General features: G+C 32.2%; 1 long non-coding RNA gene across 1 annotated transcript; it reads right to left on the bottom strand.

The window, feature by feature from the left end:
* Positions 1 to 1,381: 1,381 nt before the first annotated feature.
* On the bottom strand, positions 1,382 to 7,417 carry LOC127711910 (uncharacterized). The gene is made up of 4 exons (XR_007986910.1): positions 7,264 to 7,417; positions 4,388 to 4,560; positions 2,635 to 2,745; positions 1,382 to 1,550 (listed from the first exon to the last, which is right to left on the bottom strand). It is a non-coding gene; the product is annotated as an uncharacterized LOC127711910 (long non-coding RNA).
* Between the last annotated feature and the right edge of the window lie 1,309 nt (positions 7,418 to 8,726).

Here is an 8,726-nt window from a genome sequence, read left to right as displayed (position 1 = left end):
TTCTATTGAATTTTATTTAAAGATAACATTGATCTAATCGATATATATAAGAACGTTAAATATAAAAGTAAAATGGCCTTGGGATCTGACATTTCAACAAATGACCCACCAAATGAAATCTGAAAAAAGTGCAATACAACGTTAAAGCGAAATACATGTGGCGGGCAAAGTTTCCCGTTACACCAGAATATATTTATATAGATATAAGAAGATGTGGTATGAGTGCCAATGAGACAACTCTCCATCCAAGTCAAAATTTATAAAAGTAAACCATTATAATCCAGATTAAGACCCCAAAAATACCGCAGGCACTATAACAAATACTAGTATAGTATTGATATTTAGGTCAAGAAAAATTGAAACGGATATGAATATGAATTCTGCTTTGTACGCTGAACTGGAAAGGCAAGTTCATCAGCAAAGTTTCCCGTTACACCAGAATATATTTATATAGATATAAGAAGATGTGGTATGAGTGCCAATGAGACAACTCTCCATCCAAGTCAAAATTTATAAAAGTAAACCATTATAATCCAGATTAAGACCCCAAAAATACCGCAGGCACTATAACAAATACTAGTATAGTATTGATATTTAGGTCAAGAAAAATTGAAACGGATATGAATATGAATACTGCTTTGTACGCTGAACTGGAAAGGCAAGTTCATCAGCAAAGTGTCGCAGGGAGACACATCTTCCACCATCGAGGTAATATTATTCTGACTCCCGAGTCGACCATTAATTTTCGTCTTGGTAAGTAATGTTCCGATGGTTACTACTAGAAATAATCAAGTTCAAAACAGCAAGATCAGCTTCATAACTGCATGTATTTCTGTTGTAGTACATGTACCTATATCAATCTATGGCAACCTTAAACAGATTTAGACGTAAAAGGTTCACTAGCGTTTAGAAGTAAGACCATCCCTTAAATTTCCCGTCCGGCAGTTAAACCCTTGGTATAACTGGATCTGATGTATCGTGAAGAGATAGCGTCGTACTCTCTCCACATTAAATAAACATTGTAACACCTATTTTATTAAGTAAGAGGCCTGTTGCTAAGCAACATTTCTTCGCCTTTCCTACATATCCTTATTTTCCAGAGGCTGTCACAATTTCTAGTTCTTTATCCCGGTCTGCCAACTTTGCAAAACGAAACTATTGTTTTGGTTTGTTATTTTGTTCTCGTCATAAATTTGCATGAAATATTTGCTACTGGACTTTAAACAAGCCGCAATTATTTATCCAAGATCAGGTTTAGAGAACGCAGAAACATACATGTCAAATGTACAAATTCATCAGTTATATTTGAATCACACGATTTAATTGTTTGCATATACATGTAAACAATTCGTTCCTCTTTACCGCTTTATGAACAAAGATATATTTTTCTTCTCGTTTAATATTAAACTTAAGTACAGAATGTAATGACTATAATAAGTAAAGTCAGTAAGTATCTTTTTGCTTCAATTGGTCGGTTTCTGTCATCAAATTGTATTGTTCATCGCTGAATACTTTGGATGTAAGATCATACGTGCTTGCAAGAGCTTCGACTACAAATATATAAAGCAAAAGTGTTGAAACAATATATAATTCAGATAGAACATCAAATCTTGACACATTTCAATATTTTCAATTATGATTTGTTTTCCACAAATGTTTACTGAGGGACTTTTAGTTGATGCATACTTCAAGGTATTGGTCTTTGTTAAATATTAAAGACCTTGCACAGACGTACATATGTTTATTGAGTGTCTGGTCCTTCTATTTTTAAGTAGATATAGATATAAGAAGATGAGGTATGAGTGCCAATGAGACAACTCTCATACCAAGTCAAAATTTATAGAAGTAAAGCATTATAGGTCAAAGTACGGTCTTAAACACGGAGCCTTGGCTCACATCGAACAGCAAGCTTTAAAGGGCCCCAAAAATTACTAGTGTAAAACCATGCATTCAAACGGGAAAACCAACGGTCTAATCTATATAAAAAACGAGAAACGAGAAACACTTATGAACCACATCAACAAACGACAACTACTGAACATCAGATTCCTGACTTAGGACAGGTGTAAACAATTGCAGCGGGTTTAAACGTTTTAATGGTACCAAACCTTCACCCTTATCTGAAACAATAGTTTACATCACAACATAGAAAGACACACTATAAAATATCAATTGAAATGGCTTAACTCAATCAAAAGACATATTAACACCAGTGAACATACACTGAACAAATAAATTTAATCTACGTATTATATGATACAATGCAAATACAAAATAAATAAACTAAGGGAAGAATAATTAAAGTAACATGTTATACCGCTGTGAAATGTTAAACAATTTAAGAAAAACAATATGCTTGAACAAAAATACCAGCCATTTGCAATTACTTTAAACACAGGTATATGAAAATAATTATCCCATTTTTCATATTAATTGAGAAGGTAAAAAGCTAAAATGGGAACTATTTGTTAAAAGTCTACATCAAAGGACATGCACCAGAAAAACCAAACTGAACTTAAAATCAAACGGCCACACATCAGCAGTATGCGCTGCTCAAGTCTTGAAAATTATGATAGTATTGTACAATGCTTTTAAATTTTCGTCGAAATATTATATTTGTTTCCTAAAACCTACTTTTCCATCAACAATATTCTCTTTCATATACATTCCGGTCATCGAGTCGTTGTCCTTACTCTTGAAGATCGTTGTGTTGGTCATTACTTTTGTCCCATTTATGTTTTTGACCTATAACACAAGTAACAAAAACAATTAAACTGGTGTTTTTTTTTTAGTAAAAGTACTCTCTCTGCATGGCACTCTACAAATTTTTTCAAACATTTCAATTTTTATCACAATCAATTTAGACTATGAAGTATTGTTTATATGTTGCAAATGTGAGTTACGTTCGATAATATCGGGTCAGCCAACTATTCTTTGAAATTGGAAATAAAAATGCATGCCTTGTTGAGAAGTTTCAACCGAGATTATTGCCCCTGTCGAATTTGAATAATAATTAGGCATTTTCGGCATACAAGTGTATGTAGTGCTATTTAGATGTGTATAAATCTGGAAAATTCGGCTAACAACGAAAAAGTTTTTTTTTTAAACATGCAGTCAAGAGATAGAACCCGTACTTTTTCCTCTTTTTTATAAATATCCGAGGACATTAGACGCTAATACAGTGTAACTATTCTATCATTAAATTACGTCTGACACAAATAACATTTTGTTAATCCAAAAATATATGAACCCTCCCGTCTGTTGTGTTGTGTGTGTACTTCCCCCTTTTTTCAGAAGAAAAGAAGTCCAAAATGTTATTTACCTGTCGAGTATGAACAGCGAGATGTCTCCTTAATTTACTGTGGTTTAAACAGTAATTTGAATTTGGCTGTTCGTTAAAAACAGAAGCAGGCACCAGTAAAGTGTACGCATATGACATTGGCTAGTTAGTACCGTGATATGAATACCATGCCCCTTTTTTATGCAAACATGTATCAAATGTAGTAAACTTGATTTCGAGATTTAATTCTTTAATTAACAAACACAAAACTGAAAGATACGAAGTAAACCGCCAGTTTTTTTTAGTCAACACTTGCAGAAAAGAGCACCAATAAGTCTGTCAGTGCATATTTATCAAGTATATTTTGACTTACTGCTTATCATGAAAATTTGGCATAATTCAAAATAAAGCGGGTATTTTTTGTCATTTGGCTGCTGTTTCATCGGCGTATTACCTTGAATCTCCTTTTTTATTCACATTTTAAACATACGAACAAAGCGGCATAACCCAATGACTGATTTAAAATATATATCACGAAGGCCAGGCTTGTCCAACACCCGAGATCCAATGATGCTGAACACCATTGTGTAATAAAAGATAACCGTCATGTATGACCTTAAACTGTATATATGTGTACATACGACCGTCTGAACAGAAGGCGAGGAGAGCTGTAGTATTAAGCTTCGGTACATCTAAAGTCCACTTATGATATGATGCGTTAGGACCGGTTGCGTTAGGTCGTACTTTTAGTATATATTCAACTTGTCAGTACATAACATGTTTATAACATTTAACGGTACCAGATGGGCATTTCGACAATTAATCATTTATTATTTATGTCTCGTCAGTGATGCTCGAATTCAAGTTATTTGAACATCAAAAACTTGACACAAACGTTGAAGAGCTGATCAGACCAAAAAGGACCAGAATTAAAGCCCAAAACTGGCTTAGGAACCAGAGCTAAGTATTAGGGTGAAATATATGCATTGCTTAATCTAAAATTATTTTCTAAACTGTATAACAGTTAATTACAATAAAATAATATCTATATTTGTATGCCAGTACCGAATTATGTAAATCTAATTCGTCGATAGGCGCAAAACTTACATTTGAGAAAGATTTGTTATAATTATCCGGATATTGGTCCAATATGGTATCGATGTGGTTCGAGAACTTCATTTGATCGTGTAGTTTCTCGCTTATTTCTTTGCTTATATTCGACATAACCAGAGGGATGACTGTTAAATTTCTCTCATCGTCTTTCAGTAAATTCAGGAAATCTACAATTATGAACTAAATTTATAACTTTCTGAGATTTTCAAGAATGTTGCACTTTTGAAAGTTGGGTCGCAGGGTGAAATCAAAATGATAAGCAATCAACCTGGGCTCATATCTCATTATACCTATGGATATCTTAAGAAAATTTTAGTTTTCAATCTAAGTTTTTGTTTTTGTTTTATTAGAGACAAACACAAAAAACGACACAATTTATATCCAACTTAAGTTACTTTTTGACGTATCTTTCATACATATAATGCATTTGTAATGGTAAGTTACATGTATATTGAGACGTGAGATAAGCCAAATTGAATCATGTCCCAACGCGTTACAAATCCATTAAACGTGTGAGACTTATGTTAATATACATTATGTATCTGTATCTGTATGAGTACGTTGAGGATGCCAATTCTGGCTTTTACTCAACGGGAATATATGTAAAGATTATTAACATGTTATCTTGCTCTGTTCATATTGATTGGTTATTGTTTGTCCAGTGGCAAATATTGCATATGCATGTTCAGGACGAGAGCACTGTTCATAAGATCAAAACTGCGACGTCAAGTGTGACCCGTCAATTAAATGTTTTTGCGCTATGGCAGAGCAGGAAGAATTCATTTTGATTTTTGGATGTTTTGCAGGATCTAATCATATACTGAGTCGTTTTTTTCTAAAGAATGTAGCACTCTACATATGTATAAACCCCACGTCAAATTTGTTGAATTCGTTTGAACTGGACTTTCCTGTTATTAATCTAGTTTGGGAGAAAAACTATTTCACAAGTAATAACTCATTTTAATGCACTCAAATACATGTAAGTGATAAATATACGGAAGCCGATAAGGGTCATTAAAAAAAAATATATGTCGTAATTACGACATAGTATGTCGTAATAACGACATCGCTATGTCGTAATAACGACATATTATGTGGAAATAACAACATCGCTATGTCGTAATAACGACATCATTTTTTTTTAATGACCCTTATCGGCTTCCGTATAAATACATTATATATAATAATATTTTTTTTCTATTTCTGCTCTGTTGTTACATGTATCATTCGATTCATATCTGCACTAGGGCTACATCCCTCTGGCAAATATCAAGATTTTGGAACGAAATATTTTGTAACAGGGAAAATATTTTAAAATGGCATAAATTAATTTATAAATATGGCTTCTGTGACAGTCGTTGATGGATTGAAAGTTGATAAAATGAAAGTCTAAAATCTTTAAACAGGTGTCATCGTTCATCCCAAATCTCTTGATATTTTCTGCAAAACAATTCTCTGTTTACTATCCCATTTATCTCTCCGTTTTTAACTTTTACTCATGTTATTTTCTCTAATTTGTTAACTTTGTTTATCTTAAAATAAATATTAAACAAACAACACATAAGGTGCTATGTTGCAATTGTCGGTGAGACAGCAACTCAACATATTAAAATTAAAGAAGAGTATCGTATAGTGAATACTCCTTATATGAAAAATAAAAAAAAACGTAAAATCATATCAAAATACATTGATCTAGTTATTTACTCAAATATAAAGTTAGATTAAAGAATTTATGGTATAAACTTCACTAAAACTACACTGAACATCCTTAAAAATATGTAGACTGTAATGTGTTCCGGACGAAGACCCATGCATAGTATATAGTATATAGTATATGCAGTATGTGTCATGTTGGTTGGTAGATATTATTTGATACAATATTCGTCTACATGTGTGTATTTAATATTATGACACATTTATTGCACTTTGAATTTAACTAACTTTAGTTAACTAAACGGTATAACTATCTTAAAGGAATAAGCAAATGCTCTAAATAAGTAAAACCATTTCTGATAACAACAAATTTAAAAGACAACACCCACTGGGCCAGTCTTTGAAATGTACATGTCTTGAGATTCTTTACAAAGTGTTCTGTGCATTGCTCAAGATCATTTTTCATGTACCTTTCATAAAGTTGCTTAATGAAATCTACTCCGAATAATATAGTCACTAATATCAGACTATAGGACCAATGATTTCATAGCAGAACGTTTAGTACGTTGTGGTGACTTTCAGTGACAGCGACCATATTGTTTATCATTGTTTTATTGCACTTTTGTTTTTGCTACCCATCTTATCTGTATATATGTGCTTTCTTTTCATGGTTTTTATTATATACTATTTTACGGACCATTTTGTATTACACTGATCGATATTAGAAGGGGAGAGTTGAGATCTAAATAACTACTTGTTTTTATGGCTTTCCCAATTCAGAACCTTGTCATTGCATTCTGCTAAATCTTTAGGATGTTCTAGGTAATTTTGTGTTGATGGCAGAGCTATAGTTTGACTGTCTTCGTTAATTTATAATTTACAAATTGTTTACACCCAAGGGAGCTCTTAATATATCGTGTAGACACCTGTCTAATGGTGACGACTATATATGTTGACCTATGTATGTGCTTTTGTCGCTGGGTTGTTGCCTCATATAGATATGTATACTCTTAATCCGGCTGCTTTCATTGATAATTCATTCAGAATTGTGTGCATTCATACAATCATTTTACAAATAACTATAGGATTACAAAAATTACAAACACTTTAACGCACTATAAAAAGCTATTCACCAATCTATACATGGTTGAAAACAGTTCTCAACATTAAAATTAAAATACATATCTATATTTAAACAGGGTTTGCAAAGAACTTACCCGTTAAAAAACCAAACGGATTTTTAGAAAGATCATCGACTTGATACCTGTTAATATTGGCTCCAAAACCTAATAATATGAATGAAACAAAAGTGACGAAAAAGAACATATTCGAAATAGAAACATCCATGTTTATACGAAAAATTGATAAAATGATTTCATACAAATTCTCGGACATATGTTACATCTTTAATATACTTATAGACTGGGGATTGACTTATAGATCAATATATATGTTAAACATATGTACACTAACTGCGTAAATGAATTCTTATACGTGTGCAAAATGATTTTAATTCAATTTTGTTAATACTGATATAACTGATATTCATGATGTTTAAAAAAAATACCATTAACTTAAATATGAAATAAGTCAATGTGTCATTCGTTACTGTTCACGAGTATGGAGACTGACCGTGCGTGTATAAAAGTATATTTCAAACTTACAAGGTCGTTTCTTAGGTGTTGAAAATCTGTAATTTATGTAAATAAATCTTCAATGTATTGGTGATGAATTTCATGTTATTTTCTAATGTAATTTTTTTCTATAACGAAAGAAAATCTTTATTACCAAATGTTTAATTGCATAAACTAAATGTGTATTTGCATATTATTAAACCAACTGTCTTGAAATTTTGTGAATTATTCAATAATGATTATATTGATGCTGTTATCGAAATTGCTTAATTCTTTTAATAAAAACCAACCAACGAAAAACAAATATGATAAACAGCAACAAACAACAACCAAATACGTTAACCCGGACATATCACCGACGTCATAATATATGAACCGACGTTGATAAGTTTGACCCGAACTTATTACGTCATCTTCCGGTTTGTTGGTAAAATAAAGAAAACACTTGTTTCTATCATGCAAAATACGCAAATACAACCCAATGAATCGATTATCTGGTTGTATGCATATTCATGATCATTCATATTGTAAAATATCAGTTGCTCGACACAATATGAAGCCTTTTTGATCTCGTTCGCTGCGCTCACTCGACAAAAAGCTTCCTATTGTGACTCGCCGCTGATATTTTACGATATCAATATGCAGACAACCTGATAATCGGTACGTATCTAAGTCTAAACGATCAATGCTTTTACAACCCTACAAACATATGACTTATTGGAAAACGGTAATATTTTACAACTTTCTATCTGTATGAGACCACAAGGGCTTCGTAGGACAATTTTGGAATGGCTCGCGATTGTTGTCAAAGTTACGGATTCTTATGAAACGTATATGTTATGTTATTTTGATCATTGAAAATCTCTTGATATCTGGCACATTTGGTCCCTGGTGGAGAATTGCCTCATTGGCAATCATACCACATCTTCTTATTTTTATATTCCACATTTGTGATATATTTGATTCATGTAAATTGATTCATACTCAATTTTAATGTAAATAATATCTGAAGGAAATCAACATGATATTAGGCGTAGATTATGATA

This window comes from Mytilus californianus, unplaced genomic scaffold (assembly GCF_021869535.1).
Source record: "Mytilus californianus isolate M0D057914Y unplaced genomic scaffold, xbMytCali1.0.p SCAF_8, whole genome shotgun sequence".
In the NCBI taxonomy this organism is placed as follows: Eukaryota; Metazoa; Mollusca; class Bivalvia; order Mytilida; family Mytilidae; genus Mytilus; species Mytilus californianus.
Note: the sequence above shows the minus strand (reverse complement) of the source record. Positions and strands in the feature narration are given on the sequence as shown.